The following is a 20220-nucleotide window of genomic DNA, read 5'->3' as shown; positions in this document are numbered from 1 at the left end:
GTCTTTAAAGAAATCCTCTCCCCCTTTTTAATGCCAGAACTGAATTGGTGAGCTGTGAATTCATACTGAAAATGAGCCTGTGGGAATGTGATTTGCTAAGAGTCACATTTCAAGATTCAGAGGACTGTAAGTGGTCCTTGATTCCATTCCAGGTACCTATGAGCTAAATTGTGTAAAAACAAGTAGTTCCCAGTCAATCCTTGCAGATCCCTGGTGCATTGGAGCACTCAGAATAACCTCACCATTACCTCAGCTAAATCACTATACAGTATTACCAACAGTAACCTTAGCCTGATCTGGAATGCTCCCAGCTCTATTAAAGCTAAACTTGTTCCAACAAGTTGTTCTGTTGCAGTGAGGCCACAACTTTGCTCCACACATACGACTCGGTCAAAGAATTCAAAGTTAAGCTGTTTTTAAAAAAAATACACGTTTCGTAATTTAATAAATGTACTCTGAGGCTACTTCTTTTAAAAATGCATTTTATATTGAACAAGGAGGCAATTGATTCCCAAAGATCCAATTAGCCAAACGTAGCACAGCACTATTAAGGCCATAAATTTCCGATCTTGCATGTCCTGCTACCCTGGCCAGCGAGAATGGAGAACTTGGCACTCAGCCAAATCTCCAATCACTGCGGCAGAACCGGAAAATCCTGGCTGCAGGCAAGGTTTGAAAAGCCAGTGATCAATTTGATAAGGCTCTTGTCCAGGATCGTGGGACATTTTATTATGTGAATGGTAAGTTATTGCTGTTGTACATTGTGCCCCACCCAGGCCTGGTTAAGAATTCTTGGTACTTAAACACAGGCACATACCATGCAGACATTAAATGAGCCGGTTTCAGAACTCGAAATAAAAACCATTCTGAGTGAACAATAATACATATACTACTTTGTTCCTCGATATATTGCCAGGAAGATGCTGGGATGAATCTATACACATTGTAGAGGAGATGAGAGATTTAGGAAGGCCTAGTCAGCGGAAGTTATAATAACATCAAATTTGTATCCTATGGCATAATGCCTGGGAAACAGGGCCAGTGAAGAATATGAGATTCCATCTGTTCCAACATGCAGAAAGTAGCACTGACCAAATTCCTATGCTCAGTTCCAATCACAGTAAAAAGTGTCACAACACCAGGTTAAAGTCCAACAGGTCCAACAAGCCAATCAGTTCCATTCAGCCAACTCAGGAATAAAAATTTGTGATTAAACTTTATTTTTAAAAATTATTTTAAAAATTAAACTTTATTTTTATGCTTTGTTTACTAGTCCACCCCAAAGTGATTTGCCACCATGCAACAGACAGAGTAGGAAGAGGATAATAGACCAGAGATCTGAGTGTCAGGTCTGGTGTCTGGTTGCACATTTAGCAGTGTTTGAAGGTTATTGGCCTCAGGATTTGAGCTGTAATCTTTACTAACGCTGCCCCTGTTATTGAAACTCTGCTACCTGATTAAGAATCATCCTGTAACTGAATACTGGCGTTGAGCTCACCAGCAGCAGTCACTATAATCAAATTAGTTATGTAGCAGATCAAGTTTCCATTTGCTGACTTTCAGATGTGAAATTGTGTGCAGGGTGAAACCCTTTATATTTTGGCTCAGCCACAAGTCAAATCGGTGATAAACCTAGACCTGCAATCCATTGTACGTAATAGTTTAAGGATGGTGATGATGATTTTGGGCTGCATACTCTGGACTTAGACTAAAACAATGTTATAACTTGACTCCCATACAAAAGCCATGGTTGGTTTAAGTATTTAAATACTGTGGTTAAAGAAAGTATCGTTCACACCCTAAGGTTGTCCCAAAGCAATTTGCAACATAAGAACATAAGAAATAGGAGCAGGAGTAGGCCATCCAGCCCTTCGAGCCTGCCCCGCCATTCAATAAGATCATGGCTGATCTGTCGCTGCTCACGCTAACACCCTACCCCCAACTCCATGTCCCTCGACCTTCTGCAATAACCTTTTGTGAGGCACTTTGTCAAACGCCTTCTGAAAATCTAGAAAGACCACATCCACCGGCTCTCCTCTATCCACCGCCCTAGACACATCCTCATAGAACTCCAGTAAATTTGTCAGACACGACTTTTGATATGCAGGCGATCTGCACACAACAATCAGATAATCTGTTTTACTAATGCTGATTTGGAGGATACTGCTAGCAGAAGTCCGGGGAAAGTACCCAGCTCTTCTTCTTCAAAGGATCGCTATGGCATCTTTCACATCTACCCGAGAGGAAAATAGGGCCTTAGTTTGACATCTTATTTGAAAGGCAAAACCTCCACTATACGATATTCTTTCAGTACTGTACTGGGGACTAGCTTGAGTTTTGTGATCAATAACTCTGAAGTTAAATTGCTTCTCTATACTCGGCGGTGAATTGAAGGAGTCCCAGATTTTGGACCATGAACCTGTATATAATCTCAGCATCAGCGTGAATACAAAGATGGCCTGTGGGCTGCGTCCATCATGATCCAATCTACAATCTTGCACACATAGTGGTCCTCGACATTCGCATCAACCTTCGAGTTTCACCGGCAGCCAATCACAGTTCCTCGATTTGCTGGGCAGTCCTCTGGTTCATGATGAGGAGGCGATGCCGCGACCTTGGCTGGACTTTCATTAACAAGGCAGGAAATGAATTGGGAGATTTCATGGCTCTGCAGACCAATCCCCATAGAAACAGCTTCTGTATGCACTTATTTCCATTCAAGGAGTTAGGACAGGATCGAGATAGGCCTGCTGACCCCAGAGTAGTTTGGTACTGGCCATAAATGCATGGGAATGCTGAAGCAAACTAGTTATCAGTACCTGACTGATTTCCAATGCCCACAAATGAATTAGCTCTGCTTGGGTCTGCTAACAGGCTAAAGTAGAGTGCTAGCTTTGATTGACATCTTTATGAGGTTACAGTATGTATTTTCTTTGTTATACTATTTCAATGCCTGGAAGTTTATTTGGACAAGATGAAGAGATGCAAAATGGGGTAAAGCTTCTATTAATTAAACTATGAATGCTAGTGCTTGATTTTATAAGGATGGAACACCAGCAGTTCTTTTTCAAACCAGATTTCTGAATTGATTATTTTTTCCCACGAGCATTTTAAGAAATACTATTGTATCAAACCAATGTTAATATAATAACACTGTGCATATTCAATTGAGTGGGCATAGAGGATGCAGGGGGTATGGAAGATATGAGGGCCATGGAGCTTGAGTTTAATGAAATATATATAGAAAGGGCATGAGTGAGCATGGAGGACAGAGAGGCACGTAGCTTGCATGAGCATAATAGAAGGCATATGGATGGGGAGTGGGAGATATGAGGAGGCATGGGTAAGAACTTCTGAATTTTTCTTCCAAAAAGATTTTTAATCCAGATTATGGTCCCCATCTCCCATGTGGGGCTGTGAAATATGATTCCTCAATAAACTGACATGACTGTACAAAAATTAGGATTAGTATGACTGACTATCCTTGCAATGGAATGGCCAGCTCTGGAGTACTGGGTGTAGGCTCATTAAGTTGCATATAATTTTACTTCTACCTATCTTCTCCTGATAATATAATACCTCCAGATTAAAACTTGGTTTGAGAATCCTTATGACTGTTGTTAGCAATGGCTCGATTGGTTGAATTCTTCCTTCTGATTTCAATGATTTCACTGAATCCCACACTGAAAAATCAGGCCTGGCTCGCAACATTTCTGCAGGCCACAAAAACTGACAGCACCAGGAATCTGGGAATCTGGTCTTGCCTTGCCTGCCATTTTCCTGCGGAGTCAGCCCAGCCCCCTGAAAATCTTTGTTTTGAGATTCAACCACAACCAACGGAATCAGAGGGGCATTCATCCAACCAAGCCACAGCTGACAACAGTCATAAAGCTTCTCAAACTAAATTTTAATCTGAAGATACTTTATTCAGTGGATAACATGGGAAGAAGTAAAATTTAAAGTTATAATTTATGCAACTTATATCCACTGGAGCAAAATTTTGTTTTAATATTCAAGTATTTTTAAAATTCCAAAATTTCTATTTACTTTAATTAAAAATGTGTAGTCCTTTTCTTTCTTTAAATAGTAACAACCACCGTTTCCTTCATTCAACCTTTCCATCAGGAAATCTTTGGTTGTGGTGATTGGATAAATAAACCTTGTTGAATGGACAACTTGAGAGCACCAAAGTCAACCTGAACCAGAGCAACCAGAACTACAGATAGGGTTTCATAATTATTTCCCATCCCAGCTCTCAAAGTGAGGGATCAGCACAGAAATAACAGCACACTCTTTAATCAGTATGCTGTTAACTAGTGGCTCAGACATCCGAAGAATTTAACCTTGATGCACACAAAACACCAAATGGGATCAAGCCCAAAGACTTCAGGATATGTTTCCTTTGTCAGCGAGGCATTGTAGAAAATCAGACTTGAAACGCTAAACCATATCCCAAAGCAAGGAACAAAGTTGCTTCAAGTAGCATCTCCTACACTCAGCAAACTGTGCGCTCAACCTCTAAACTAACGATTTACGGCCCTACCACCATGGTTCATTTTGCTTGGCTCATCTTGCTTCAACCTTTAGAAAGTACAGACATTTGTAGAATATACTCCATCCAGTTCAGACAAGCTACCGCATTCTTTCACCTCAGAAATATTCAGCATTCCAAAACTAACAGGACAGACATAAACAAAGCACACAGTCATGTCCACTGAAGCAGCATTTACTGAGAACAACTGATTTGTGAATAGATCAAAGTACACTGCTTGTTTGTTCACCATAACGCTAATGAATATACTGAGCTAATACCATCTGCTACATCCAATATTATAATTACTACATTTAAAGACAAGGCCGGTTTTCTGTGATGAATTTCCAAGTTCCAACATACTATGGGAGTTCTGTTCAGTAGTCTCTGTACTGCAGCACTATTAATACATTATAAACCAAGACCGGAATTTCACCACCTCTCAGCTTGTTAGGACAATAAATCGTTAGTTTTGAGGTTGAACGCACTGTTCACTAAGTGTAGGAGATTCTACTTAAAGCATGGTCATAAAATACTACCCATCTCTTTGCTACATTATTTTCCTTTCCACTTCAGTAAAGGAACTTTTGCTGTACCTCAGCAGTGAGACAAGCATATTGTTCTTATCCAAATAACAACTTGCAATCATATAGTACCTTTATACAGAAAGAAAATCTTTAAACACCTCACGGAAGCATAATTAGACAAAGAAAATGGCTACTAAGTCAACAGATATTGTTTGAATTGAATTTGAGGATCAACACCAGATGACTTCAGTCTTTGAGGCTCTTTGGTATTTCTCCCATATGACTCTGAAGTATTTTTCATGATTCTAATCCTCAAACATAAACAGCAAGGAACTGGAGAGCCAAAAAAGCTCTCAGGGTTGATTTATTCTTCCTTTGACTTTTAAAGTTTATTTATTAGTGTTACAAGTGAGCTTGAATTAACACTTGAATGAAGTTACTGTGAAAATCCTCTATTGTTCATGATCAATGTCTTTGCTCTGGTTACAGGCAAAAAGCAATCAGATCTGACTTTAAACAAATGGATTAATCATGGGAAAATATTTTGCATACCCCAGCTGGTGCTGAATCCCCTCATTATAGATGGTTCCCAAATGGAATTCAAGATTAAGCAAGCTCATCTGTGAAATAAGGCCACTGCCAATGCTACCCCGTTCCCCCTCTCCCCCAAATCTGCCACTGCAACCCCCTACCCTATTTAACTCTGACAGTGGATTTTAGTGCCAGGATTGTCCTTGACAGTTCTCTCATTCTATTGTAACTTGAGTGGAACATACTGATGAGATATGGCACTGTGACACAATGGTTGGCACTGCTGCCTCATAGTGTCAGGGACCTGAGTTCAATACCAGCCTCTGCTCACTGTCTGTGTGGAGTTTGCACATTCTCCCCTTGTCTATGTGGGTTTCCTCCGGATGCTCCAGTTTCCTCCCACAGTCCAGAGATGTGCAGTTTAGGTTGACTGACCATCCTGAATTGACCTGAGCGTCAGGGGCATTAGTAGGGCAAATATGTGAGATTACGGGACTTGAGCCTGGGTGGGATTGTGGTGGAGCAGACTCAATGGGCTGAATGGCCTCCTTCTGAACTATAGGGATTCTTTGATTCTGTGAATAGAGTTTGGACCAATCTTCTAAACACCAGTTCAGAGAATCATTAATAGCCCCCTGCCTCCGCCAAGGAGAATCCTGGTAAAGGGTTACAATCCTAAAGTTGGTGTGTAAATAGTTTTAGCCCAGTTAACCCCACACTGGAGTTTGCCAAGTGCTGCTGTTTTCACAACCGAATATACGTGAGCCATCAGTACGAGGTAGTTAGTAATAAACCCAAAGAGGAATTCAGGAGAAATTCTTGATCCAGAGGATACATAGAATGTGGAACTTGCTACAACATAGAGTAGCTGAGGCTTCGTGGGGAAGCTAGAGACACACATGAAGGAGAAAGGAACAAAAGGTTTTGCTGATAGAGTAAGATGAAGAATGGTGGGAAAGGGCTCGTATACAGCTAAGCACTAGCATAAATCTTTTTGGTCAAATGTTTCTATGCTGTAAATACTATGTAATGCTGTAAGTGTGGTTTTCTACAATTTGGATTCAGTGTTGCACAGTAGAGCTTGATGACAACATTGCCAGTAAAGCAGATAAAATTTGTAAATTTAACCAAACATCTAAGCAATTGGTTACCCCTTTTAGAGTTGATGCTGGGGTCATTTCAATTGCTGGTGCATTTAAGACTCACTCAAACAGGGACACGCACGCCATGGCTCAGTATCCTCAACAGTTTGCATAGTATTTAAGCCCTAAACGTGTGATTAGAGTTTAGAAAACCAAAATATAACTGTGTGGGGATTCGCCTTTTCAGGATTTGATGCATATGGCACCTCACATTATTAATTCAAATAGCAATAGGTCATGGACAATTGGGGAAACCCTCCAAAACATTTCTGGTGTTTAAATCTCAATAGAACACCCTGCGCTACAGAACAAAGTGATAGTGATGTGCTGCAGTTCACGCAGAGAATCTGAATTACGTTTTTATATGCATGTTGTAACCTGGGGCTATGGATTGCGATGGCAGAGGTTCCAGCATTCTTTACAACATATGGCTGACCAGGAATCTCTCCTGTTCTTATCACTTGCCATTAACATGTTGGAAGGATTTGCAGGTCGGGACACAACCTGTTTTGGCCATGTTATGAATGCAGCAGAACAAAGAGCTGGGCCCAATTAAAGAGAAAATAAAATATACGCAGAAGGTCCCATAAACTTTGTGCAGTAAATGGTCAGGAAGCAACTTCAGAACATTGTGGATTTTCAACTTAAGATTGGTTTAAAGTTTTGATTGTGCCACGCATGCACATACTGGCCTCAAGGCAACTTCAGACCATGCTCTGGCCTGCAGCTCATTATAGTTCAGTGATCTGCTATGTATAAGGCCTAACGATCTAAATCAAGCAAGTGGTGCCAGCAACTCTGCGCTGTCCTCCCCAAGATTCTCACTCTGCATGACGTGTTGTAATGCTATAAGTTGTGGAAACTAGAATCATGACAACAAATTCCAGCTAGCCCACCCCACTATGAAGCAGACAGGACCGAGAACACTAAGTGTTTCACCCTGCCCACAAGCTACAAAATTCCAACTTCAATCCCTGCATTTATGGTCGTTTTGTTAACTTTTAAGTTGGGCAACCACAAGGGTGCTGCTGAATCACATTACCCAAGATCAATCAGGAAACACCATTTGTAAGCAATACAGTCCATCTCTTTCTGTGCAGTCTGTCACTTTCATACAGTGCTGAAAGTGCCACCATATTAAAAGTGCAATCAACAACAATTTGTATCTATCCAATGTCTTTAATGCTATAAAATATCCCAATTTATTATGATGTTCTCTTCACAAAAGCAAAATACACAAATATATGAGTATATAAAGGAAATATTAAGGCAGATGACCAAAAAGTTACTCAAAGAGTTAGATTTCAAGGAGCTTACCATCCATCTGTCCATCTTTTCTTCTATCCATCTACCCATCCATCTGTCCCAGCCTTGAATTTATTCAATAATGGAGCATTCACAACCCTCAGGGATATAAACATTGGAGTGGCAGTCAAGGTAGAAAGTCCATGGAGTGGCAATCAACATCAGATTGCCATGCTGCTCCGAGTTTCTTACTTGGAGATCCAGCCATTCCTTTATTGCCAGACTCTCCGACTCAGGCCGGGCAAGAACTGTCCAGTTTAAGTTTATTTTTTAGTGTCTCAAGCAGGCTTACATTAACAGTGCAATGAGTTACTGTGAAAATCCCCTAGCCGCCGCACTCTGATGCCTGTTTGGGTACACTGAGGGAGAACTTAGTGTGGCCAATGCACCTAACCAGCACGTCTTTTGGCCTGTGGGAGGAAACTGGAGCACACAGAGGAACCCTATGCAGTCCTACGCAGAACCCTATGCAGATTCTTCACAGAGTGACCCAACCCGAGAACCGAAACCAGGTCCTGGGGCTGTGAGGCAGCAGTGCTAACCACTGTACCACCGTGCCCTCCTTCAATGGGTTTCTGAGGCTGTTGAGGGCTGGAGGAGTTAAGGAAGCCAGGCCCTCCTTTTTAATGGCACTGGCTGTCATAAAGCATGCCAGTTTAAAGGTCCCGCCACTTTCAGAAGCCAGGGAGAAACTGGGTTTGTAAATTAACTGGATTGGATTGGAGTGTGGTGTGGGGGCAGGAGAGGCACTTTGTCGGAGAGGGATCAGTATCGGGTGGTTGCGTGCTAAGGGTGGTGGTGGGTATTTGGGTGGTCAGTGAGACTTAGATGATCAGACAGTTGGTGGGGGGGAAAGTCGGGTGGTCAGAGGGGGTGGGTGGTCAGTGGGTTGGGGGGATGAGAGTTGGGTGGTCAGTGGGTTGAGGGGGTGGGAGTTGGGTGGTCAGTGGGGGTTGGATGGTCAGTGGGGAGTGGAACGTTGAGTGGACAGTGGGGGTCTGAACCTTCCGCAGTCCAAAGTTTATGATTTATATCATACTTTCAAATGGTTCAACAGCCCAATTGCCCAATGAAAGCTTGAAGTATGACTGTGCAATCCTTACTGGGGACTCATCAGGGGCAAGGATTGGGGAATCCCCAGTGCATTTTTGGGGTACCGCTAGTTATGACTACACCCCAGAGCCCAGACGTTATCACCAAAATTCCAAAAATTCACAACTTCTTGACTGAAAAAATTTCACCTCATCTCAGTTCTAAATGATCGAATCCTTATCCTGATTCTACCCTCTCATTTTCAAGATTTTCTCAGCCCGGAAGGCAACCTCTCAGAGACCTTGTCATCTCTCCTGAATCCTCTATGTTCCAAAAAGATCACTTCTCAAAATTTTTAACTCCAGAAAATATAGGCCCAACTTATTCAGCCTCTTATCACGGGAAAACCGTCACATCCCAAGAAGCAGCCTAGTGTTCCTGCACTACATCACCTCCACGGCAAGGATATCCTCCCTTAGGACTGCAAACAGTTCCCCACGTATGGTCTCACCGAAGGCACATACAATTGGAGCAAAACCTTTTCATTCTTGTATTCCAAACCGCTTGCAATAAAAGCTAACATGCCATTTGTCTTCCTAATTACGAGCTGTGCCTGAAGGTTAACTTTGTATTCCTTGTACAAGTATACCCAAGCTTCTCTGAACATTAACATTTAAAAGTTTCACGTGTTTGAAAAAAAATCTACTTTTCTATTCTTCCTGCCAAAGTGAATTATAATACAACTACTATACAATTAGACAGTCAAAAGCTTTATCGCAGGGTGGAAGAGTCAATTATTAAGGGCATACGTTTAAGATGCGAGGGACAAGGTTTAAAAGAGATGTGCGAGTCAATTTTTTTTTAAAACACAGAAGGTGGTGGGTGCCTGGAACCCGCTGCCAGGGAAGTAGTGGAAGCAGCAATGATCGTGGCTTTTAAGAGGCGTCTGGACAAATACATGAATAGAATGGGAATAGAGGAATATGGTCCCCAGAACGGTAGGAGGTTTTAGTTCAGACAGCATGGTCAGTGCAGGCTTGGAGGGCCAAAGGGCCCACTCCTGTGCTGTAATTTTCTTTGTCCTTTGTTCTTTGTGAATAACCTTACAGTTCCCCACATTATACTGCATCTGCCACCTTGCTACCCACTCATTTAACCTGATTGTATCTCAATGCAGCCTGCGTCCACCTCTGTTCACATTCCCACCCAGCTTTGGAAATAGGTGGTCTTCATGATGGCAGAGATATGGGCAGAAGCTCTCACTCAGGTCAAATATGACACATAGTTGCAGATTGTCTGTTCAAGTCTCCTAGAGTTGCCAGGGGAGAAGAGTTGTTATCTGGGGAGCAGAATTTGTCCTAGGGATTGAAAGCAATGGCTTTAGTCTTCATACTATTTATTAAGAAATTTCTGCTCATCTCGTGCTGAATGTCAGACAGTTAGTCTGGCAACGAACAGCTGGAAGAGGTGGTGGTGAGGCAGAGCTGGGTAGGATCAGCATACACGTGCAAACTGAAGAGTTTTCAAATGATACTGCAAAAGGGCAGCAATGCGTGGAAATAAGATATTAAACCGAGACATCATCTATCCAAGCAAGTGAATGGAAAAGATTCAAAAACACCATTTCAGAAGAGTTTGGGAATGCTCTAGCACAACTAACCCTCAACCAATATCACTTGGGGAAGAAAGAGATTATCTGGTCATTATCACATTGCTGTGCAGCTTGTTGCGCACATTCGGACTGCTATTATTCTTTCACAGGATGTGGGCGTCACTGGCCAGGAGATCATTTCATGCCCATCCCTAATTGCCCTTGATAAGGTAGTGGTGAGCTGCCTTATTGAACTAAAATAGCCTACGTAGTTTCGTTGCACCCACTTATATTATAACAGTTACCGCACTTCAAGAAAGTACCTTGTTGGCTGTAAAGCCCATTCTAAGGAGGCTGTGAAGTTGCTATATAAATGCAAGTCTTACTTTTCTTTTTAAGAAGTACCAGGATGCTTTCAACAATTGGGAAATAGACAGAGAAGAAGGAATAATCTACAAACTGCAACTACACACAAGAGTCTCTGGATTCCAATGATCTCAGTTTAATTATAGATGCCTTGAACTGAAATGTAACCTTCTAATTGCCCACATTTTGAGCTACAACATGACTGCAGTTCCCAAAAGAGTTTTAGCGAGATTACAAAAATTACCTGACTGTGTTTTGGGAAGACTGGAACTTTTGTCTGAAGTCTGTTCAAAGCTACAGGCAATCTGTTCAATCTTGCCTCTTCACCAAAATGAAAATCAGATCCACACCTCTTCAGTTTGAGACAGCCTACGCTCAGCAAAGTTATAACCGTTCTACAGCACTTAGTGTCAGGGTTGCTATGTCTCAGTTTTCTTTATAAGGAGTGATTTCTTTTCAAGTGCCTCAAAACATTAGGCCACTTCTTTTATTGTCTCCTTCACTGCAGCGAACACCCACAGAGCATTTTGTTTTACTTAAGAGGTGTCCTACTACAGAAATGTTCCAGTAAACCATTTTATTTGGCGAACATATGTGCACAGTAATGATAGAAGCTGCATCAAAACACATAGTAAGGTCTGAAATATTATGTATCCACAGCACTGTCTAGTGGTCCCACTGAGTCTAAAGAAAACGCAGTGCTTCTCCTTATTAGGCTCAAGCTCTTCAGTTGATCGAATACCAGGAAGGGTAACCTGATACAGTTAACTTTGCACCTGCATTGTACCAAGTGATTAAAATGACAATATTGCCTAGGGGCATGGGAAAGAAATAGCAGCCAGTAAAAACTGAGGGGCAAAGATTATAACGCTGCAGGAACTCTGGGAACCTGCATCATCACGGTCTAATGATAATCTCTCTGCCTCTTTCCCTCTCTTATCTCAATAATTTGCTGTCTAGGGAGCATTCAGACCCACTCCATGGGCTTTCAGTGCATAATCTAAGTTGACTCCCAGTGCAATATTGAGAGAATGGCACTCTAGATGTACTAGTTGCTTTTTAGATGAGATAGATGGATTTAAAAGACTTCATGGCACTATCTGAAGAAGAGCAGTGAGGTTCTCTCCAGTTTTCAAACCAATAATTAGGCTTCAACCAATTGCTATTCATGGGACTTGCTGCATGCAAATTGCCAGAGATAATTCCTACATTAGTAAATACTTCATTTGAAGTTGAACCAGTGTTCTATGCAAGTATAACATAACTTGCTTGCCTTTAGCACAATGCTTCAATCAATTTCGTGCAGGATACTGTCTGCTTTACTAACTGCTCTCAATATGTCCAGCCACCTTCAACAATTCAGAACCTGCTACTCCTTCAGAGTTGCACTCTTTTGTCTTCTTCCTTCCAGAAATTAATCACTTCACACTTTCTTTCATTTCTTCTTGATAATCGTTCTCTATGGTTGTTTACAAGTTAAAACTCTCCCTGATTTAGAAGGAAACTTATTAAATATATGACTGATAGTCACAGTATTCTAGGATAAGGACGGGAAGGACCAAGGAGGGAACATGTAAAACAAAAATTGGTCATGGGGCAAAACTATTCTTGTGCAAGGTTGTTAGGCTGTTTCAGAAGGTTGGGAATGAGATTTCTAGGGGAAAATCCCAGAAACTATGGGCAGAGCTGCTCCTCAGAGTTCTCTGTATCCTGCTATAGGCTGTTTAAATAAAAAAATCTAGATTAATAGACTGGATACTGACAAGGTTGAAAGGGTTAACTGAACAGGCAAAATATTCCAGCTGCTTTAACAGGAGCAGATTGTGTTATTTGGGCCAAGGGAAGTTCTGTGCAACCCCTCCTTCTATACTCAAGCAAAAATATATTTGAAATTATTGACCTTGCTAAACGTATTTAATCTTTCGTTCAACAGCAGTATTTGGTAACTTCAGATAATTTTAAAAGGTGGCGAAACAACTTGGAAGTGGGCAAAGGATAGTTAGTGTAACTAATTAGGATTGCTCATAGAAAGAGTAGGGACTGGTCAGACCAGATAGCCTCCTGTGCTGTATGACTACACTATCACTCCCCGACTTTAATCATAACTTTGAGTCAGAATCTCCAGGTTCAAGTCCCATTCCACGACTTGGAAGGCTACAGAGTTTGTGTTCATAGCACAGACAAACAGATTGAGTATCAACCTGCTAATTCTTCCAATAATCCTGATGGAAGTAGGGTGGGCAGGAATGTCACCTGGTCAGCCAGGACCTGCAGCGGGCAATGGCAAACCACTACAATACCTTGCCAAGGATAAGAATGGGCCAACACATGCAAATCTATCCGCCCTCTCAGGGCACATGGAGAGTCAGACAGAGAGAATTCAGCTCACTGGAACCCCGCCAGCCAACAGGGCTGTTACTGTTTGTGGTCCAGAGTTGTGCCCACTCACAGCTGGAAGCAACTGGAACAGACGTTGTGGCAAAATCTTGTCTGTCTTTCACCTTTTCCTGGGGCCTGAAGTGACAAATTGGTGTGCGCTACAACAAAAAGGATCGCTAAAGTACTAAGGTCAAAAACATCAACATTTCCACAGCAACAGTCGAAACATAAGTGTAACTAAACCCTTGTTAAAACTGAAATTGAATTATCTGGTCCTTTTTCAGCAGCAAGCAAGTATTATATTCAGTGAGAAGAACATTAAACAGGTATTTCCATTGCCGGCAATGTTTACAAACTTATCACTTTGTAACTGAACATGGTAAAGGGGGTGGGATTAAAGGGCAGCTCTAGAACATTCTGACAAAACATTGCTTATATAACAGCAGCGGGCACTCTTTCATTAACTTCAAACACAACTCTGCGAGGTGCAGGCGGCAGAGCTTCGGAAGGGACAGCAGTGGGGTTTCTAGAGGCTACAGATCTCCTGAAAACACACTAAACATGAGACGGTGGGGGCAAAGAACATGAGAGAGAGAGAGAGAGCTGCGGATGAGATCCATTCTCCGCGATCGGGTGTCTCTGCCTGATTTCTGATTGCTGTGGGAGATTTCAGGCTGAGATTTCAATCACCAGTTCTGTCTCTCTCTCCTTCTTCTGCAGGGGATAAGACACCAGGACATCCCAGTCACCCCGCAACCCAACAAATATCTTACCTCCTACACGGTCTGGGGTCTCTCCTTGTTGATCCGCGGCAGTTCGCCGATCCTCACCCTTTCTCTCTCCCTGGCTTTTCTGCTTCTGATTTCCAGAATCTTGAAATCTCTCTCTGCTGCCACGTAGTGATCGGCCCCCGAAAGCCAAACGTCTCCTAAAGACATCACCTTCTCAATTCAGCCTCAAGAGAACATTGCACTCCCAAGCAAGTAAGTGTGAAACTAGACGGGTTCTCCTAGTTAATGGGAACCAGACTAAAGTTTGCAAATCTTATTCTATTATTCGATTCAGAGCGAATAATAGAATAATATTGTTTTCAAATAAAACTCTATCTATTCCCTTAGATTGGATGCGAAAATATTCTACAATACAATTGGGGGAAAAAAATCACAGGGAACTGTTTCGGTGTTAAGTGATCTCAGAACTCACAGACGTTTTCCACCAAGATTGCCCTGAACCCATTAGAATTAAAAATAAAACTCAGTTTATGTTATGGGGAAAGAAAGCTTCTCCATTCCTTTTGTATCACTAGGAGAGTGCTTTGCATCAGTATGTGTCACTGGGAGACCACTCTTTTTTTTGTTGTTGTGTTTTAAAGGCAGAAATCAGGGTGGCCCGTTTGTTTTGATGCATTACGGTATCAGAAAGCTGTTCCATTTATTATCCTGGACTTTGAGTCGTGTATGAGTGCACGCTGCTTGTGAGAGTAAGGTGTGGGGGAGAGGGAGAGAGCATTATTGCAGTATTATGTTGGAACTACAATGTCTGACCTTTACTTATAGTAGGTGAGGCTGATGGAATAAGAAATACCCTTAAATCAGAAAATGCGACAGATACTCAGCAGATGTAGCTTTCAGTTTGGGAGTGAGAAACTTGGGGTCAGAAACAAGTGTGGCAAAGATTAATGGTAACCAGATGACACTAATAACATTCCAAAAATATTAAGAAATAAAGAGGGGGAGGAAATAAGTACAATAATTATCACTAGAGAAAGGAAGTAGCTACGGAGATAGTGGATGTACTGATAGTAATTTTCCAAGTATCCTTAAATTCTAGAATTGGAAAACTGCCAATGTAACAACCTAGTCAGAAAAGGAGAGAGACTAAAAACAGGTAACTATAGGCAAGTTAGGTTAACATCTGCCATTGCGAAAGTCTTGGAGTCCATTGGAAAGGATGTAATAGCAGATCATTTAGAACTGTATAATATAATCAACAAGAGTCAGCATGACTTCATGAAGGGGAACTCATGGCTGACAAATATATTAAAATTCTAATGAGCAGCATAAATAAAGGGAAACCAGTAGATGCAATATATTTGGATTTCTAACATGTGTTTGATACAGTATCACACAAAAGGCCACCAAATAATATAAGAGCACATGGTATCTGGGGTCACATACAAACATGGATAGGGGTTTGTCTAACTAATAGAAGGCAGAGATTTGGGATAAGAGGGGCATTTTCCGGAAGGCACCTTTAAATTAGTGGAGTGCCACAGGGATCAATACTGGGGCCATCATTATTTACACTGTATATCAATAATTCGGATGAAGAAAGTGAAAGTATTTTCGGCAAGTTTGTGGATGATACAAGAATAAGTGGGAAGGCAAGTGGTGAGGATAACACAAAAGAGGTTGCAGAGAGATATAGACAGGTTAATTTAGTGGGCAATAAACCCGGTACAATGAATATAATGTAGGAAAAAGCCAATTTTTGCACTTTGATAGGAAGAATAAAGGAGTTGAATATTATTTAAATAGATAAAGCTGCAGCACAGGGGGATTTGAGTGTCCTTATACATAATTAATAAAAAGCTAGCATGTAAGTTTAGCAGCTAATAGGAAAGGCAAATGGAATATTTATTTCAAAGTGAATGGAATAGGAAAATAAGGAAGTCTTACTAAAACTATGCAAGGCACCAGTTAGACCACACCTGAAATACTGTGAATAGTTCTGGTCCCCTTATCTAAGGAAAGATAAACTGGAATTGGAGGCAGTCCAGAGAATGTTCACTAGATTGATCCCAGGTATGAAGGGATTTTTTTATGAGGAGAGGCTGAGTAGATTGAGCCTGTACTCACTGGAGTTTAAAAGAATTAGGAGCAACCTTACAGATACATATAGGGCAGGACTTTACACCTTGCTCATCCTAAAACCCTAAAATCCTGCCCAAGGTCAACGGAGCTTCCCTTGCTCACACACCTTGCCTGATCCAATTCCTGTGGTGAGCAGGCCATTAAAATTCCATCCATAGGATTCTCAGGGGACTTGACAAGGTAGACGCTGAAAGGATGATTCCTCTTGTGGGAGACTCTAGGACTAGAGGGCATAATTTCAGGATAAAGATCACCCATTTAAAACAGAGATGAGGAAGGACTTTCCTCTCAAAGGGAAATGAACATGTGGAATTCTTTACCACAGGAGGCTGTAGAGGTTGGGTAGTTATGATGTTCAAGGCTGAGATAAACAGATTTTTAATCAGTAAGGGAATCATGGGTTCTGAGGAAAAGTGGAGTTGAGGATTATCAGATCACATCAGTCATGATATTGGTCATTGAATGACAGATCAGACTTAATTGGGCCAAATGGCCTACTTCTGTTCTTACATCTTTTAATGATTTTATCAGGTATACATGGAGAAGGCAACAGAGAGGATGTGTCCTTAACTCTGTTCTGTCTGCAAATATGCGAACAGGCTTACTGTGTATTTCCAACATTTATCATAACCCGTCTCTCATATTGATGCTGAAAAGAGAGAATTGTTACTGGCGTTTTATTATCTTGCACTTATCAGGACAAACACAAGAATGACAAATCTCAACAATTTACACCACTGGAGACAATAGTATTGTAGGGTTGGCAAGTTGACCCAAGTGTTGTCATGGAGAAAGAAATGGGGAACTATAAGTTCCCCAAGCTTCTGGGCATTTCAAGAAAGAAGAGATGGCCTTAACATATTCCTTTTGTTTAACAGAGAATAAGATCTCTGTTCGTAAATGTTGGCTGCTTCTAACAAGTGTAAATGAGCCATATTATGAGTTTGGTTGCTTATCTTAAATTGGTTGTTAGTCTAGCTATAAGCACACTCAGGAACATTCAGCAAGTGCTGGCAAATTGAGGAGTCACATTTAAAATTAATGGTTTTGTTCTGGGTTTTGTAAGAACGAGCTGGTTGAGTAATCTGTACTCTGCCGATTACGATCAAACAAAGGAACATGTTATTTGATCTTATCAGTCACTCATTAGAATGTACGGTCGACTAACCTGACATCACACCAGCAGTTGTGCCAACTTTTTCGACCATATGTCCCAGTGATTGGCTGATCCAAGAAAAGCAGCATGATCATTTGTTTGTTTGCAACAGGCTGAGTGCAGACCATAATCAACCAGCCAACACTTGAAAAGTTCGGAACAAAATGTCTACTGACAAGTGTGATTCCAGGTTTGGGCAGCTGCAAAATCCTGACTGGGTAACTAGCTACACTAAAAAACAGTTTGAGATAACCAGTTGAGTTTTTAATGTAGTTCATTTATGCTTGCTAAAAGCAACACACATTCAACACACGTTCTAGCCCTACACCTTTTTTGAATTACCTGGGAGTTTTGGGAACCCATAGTGCTCCATTACATTTTCCACAGCAATGCCTCAGCTAATCAGAGTTGCCAACCAGTCAGCATGCCAGCCTCCTGCAATATAAATTATTGTAATTGTTTAAAATTTGACAATCATGCATTTTTCCTGATGTGTGAGACAAAAAAACTGGCAATATTTCTATCTTTCCAGAAATATATATTTATGTGTATTTTATATATACATATATAGAAAGTGCTCAAATGTCATAGAACAGCAGAAGTCCATGAAGTAAAGAAGCAATTTAACCTTTGCCTGTGTCCCATCATCAGACACTTGAGTGCAATTAAAGGGTGCAAGTCAAAATGTAAACCTTCAGTTTTCTTTTCCATAATGTTCAATCTATTCTGTCTTTCTAATTTCTTTTTCCATTTTCCAGCTTTGACAATTTCCTTTGTTCCCTTAAATATATTTGTTTCTCCCCCCATGTCCTAAAACTATCTTTTATGTTGAAAATGTATTTATTTATTGAGCGGTCTGAAATGATCAAATACTCTTACAAAAACTGGACGACAGCAATTTCAGTAATTTAAACAACAGCTCACAACATAGTCTTACCCTATAAATTATATAGCCATCAACAAGGTACTGGGCTGTCTAGAAGTAACTAATATAGGGACAGCTAACTTAGGAAAGTGTGAATGACTCATCTAAATCTTTCAGAAAATACCTTGACATGACCTGTGCTGACATTCTGCCGGATGTGGACCTAGCCATTAGATTCAGCTACTTTGGACAATAGACCATGGCTTAAAAGGGAACGCCACTAACCACCTCTAAATACATTTTAATCAATGAACCTGGATCAGCTGGCAATGACCATGTTTGGATAACTCGTTAGTTTGTGACAGGAAGCCATGTGAATAGCAAGCTAAACCTTTTTGTGTTTTAAGAAACAGTTTCCAGTGACAGTCAGAATGAGACCAGAAAGACCCTGAGTTTGCACTACCTCTTTCTCTCTCTCTCTCTCTTTCCCCGTCTCTCACCAGCCTTCCTGCAAGGTTGTGTGCCATCTATTTTTTTTGACCAGTCACATCCCACAGGCAGCATCAATTCAGCAGCGATTGATTCCGGAAGTAGGCAGAACTCATGGGTCAAAGTTGTTACATCTGCTCAGTATAAGATCTAGAAAGACCATGAAGCCCTATCTGAATTATCCATGTCATTAATCTATAGGACCTATAAAAAATTGATTTATTCTGCACTAATAAACAATTTATTCTATGCTTTGTAATGTGTGTGTGTGTGTGCGTGCACGTGTGTGCGTGTGTTTGTGTGTGTGTGCATGCATGTGTGTGTGTGCACGTGCACGTGTATGTGCACGCGTGTACGTGTATGTGCGTGCGTGTGTGTGTATGTTTGTGTGTGTGCGCATGCATGTGTGTGCAGACTCATGTTGAATCCATGTGTAAGAAAGAGTTGGAGCCTTTTTATTTTCTTATTTAGGTTGGGTGTTAGGTACATAAATGAACATTAGCAAAAACAAACTATTTTCCTATTGTTTGTCTTTCTTTTGAATGACATAAAGCACCTCAATGATGCTTGGTTAGGAGGTCAAGAGGACAAATTTGCTTTCAGCAGTATTTGTAATAAACGCCGGGAGATTATTTTTTCCCTGTGTGCTTTCATTAAATGGCTTAATATATGTGGCAAAATATCTCACCGGAATATCATATGAAATATTATTGAAAACAATTTCACTCCACAGGAGTATTCCCATAGTTTATTTATAAGGAGAGGAGATTATAATGTCAAAGTCATCACATTACTGAACAGTGTAGATCTAGCCTTGGCTGCACTCAGTTTATACTGTGACATTCATTGTCGCAGTGTAACAGCTGAGATTTACAGATAATATGTTCCTTGGCAGTTCCTCTTGATTCTCTTGAAAAGTTCCCTCAGAAGGTGAAAATTTCACATTAACATATATATTGAACATTTTTTATGTGGATTTATAATCAGGAGAGCATCAAACTGTTGGAGCCCAAACTGGTAATAACATATGTACATACATACGAATTAGGAGCAGGATTCAGCCACTCAGTCCCCGGGCCGACTCGGTCATTCAATTATATCACGGCTGTTCTCATTGCAATTTCAGCTCCACATTTCCACCTCCCCCTGATAACCTTTCACCCGCTTGCTTATCAAGAATCTAAGATCTGCTATACAAAACTCAAGGACTCTGCTCCCACCGCCTTTTGAAGAAGAGAATACCATAGACTCACCACCCTCTGAGAGAAAGAAATTCTCCTCATTGCTGCCCTTCGTGGACAACACCATATTTTTAAACAGTGGCCCCTGGTTCGAGATTCTCCTTCAACAGGAAACATCCTTTCCACATCCACTCTGTCAAGACCTTCCAGAATCTTACATAATTCAATCCAGTCACCTCTTACTCTTTTATA

At 41.1% G+C, this 20220-nt stretch overlaps 1 protein-coding gene and 1 long non-coding RNA gene across 8 annotated transcripts in view; one reads left to right on the top strand and one right to left on the bottom strand.

Annotated features, from left to right (window-relative positions):
- The window catches only part of LOC145351723 (prolyl 4-hydroxylase subunit alpha-2-like), an 84858-nt gene extending 70595 nt beyond the window's left edge, over nucleotides 1-14263 (bottom strand). For all 7 annotated transcript variants that reach the window (XM_080201307.1, XM_080201311.1, XM_080201309.1 and 4 more), the window contains exon 1: nucleotides 14178-14263. The gene's annotated coding sequence lies outside the window, so the exon portion shown is untranslated. The remainder of the gene's footprint in view (nucleotides 1-14177) is intronic.
- Nucleotides 13417-20220, top strand: part of LOC145351725 (uncharacterized) — a 41202-nt gene continuing 34398 nt past the window's right edge. Inside the window, exons 1-2 of the long non-coding RNA XR_013888443.1 lie at nucleotides 13417-13637; nucleotides 14125-14387. This is a non-coding gene — a long non-coding RNA (uncharacterized LOC145351725). The remainder of the gene's footprint in view (nucleotides 13638-14124; nucleotides 14388-20220) is intronic.

This window comes from Carcharhinus amblyrhynchos, chromosome 13 (genome assembly GCF_965287045.1).
Source record: "Carcharhinus amblyrhynchos chromosome 13, sCarAmb.v2.hapA, whole genome shotgun sequence".
NCBI classification, from domain to species: Eukaryota; Metazoa; Chordata; class Chondrichthyes; order Carcharhiniformes; family Carcharhinidae; genus Carcharhinus; species Carcharhinus amblyrhynchos.
Note: the sequence above shows the minus strand (reverse complement) of the source record. Positions and strands in the feature narration are given on the sequence as shown.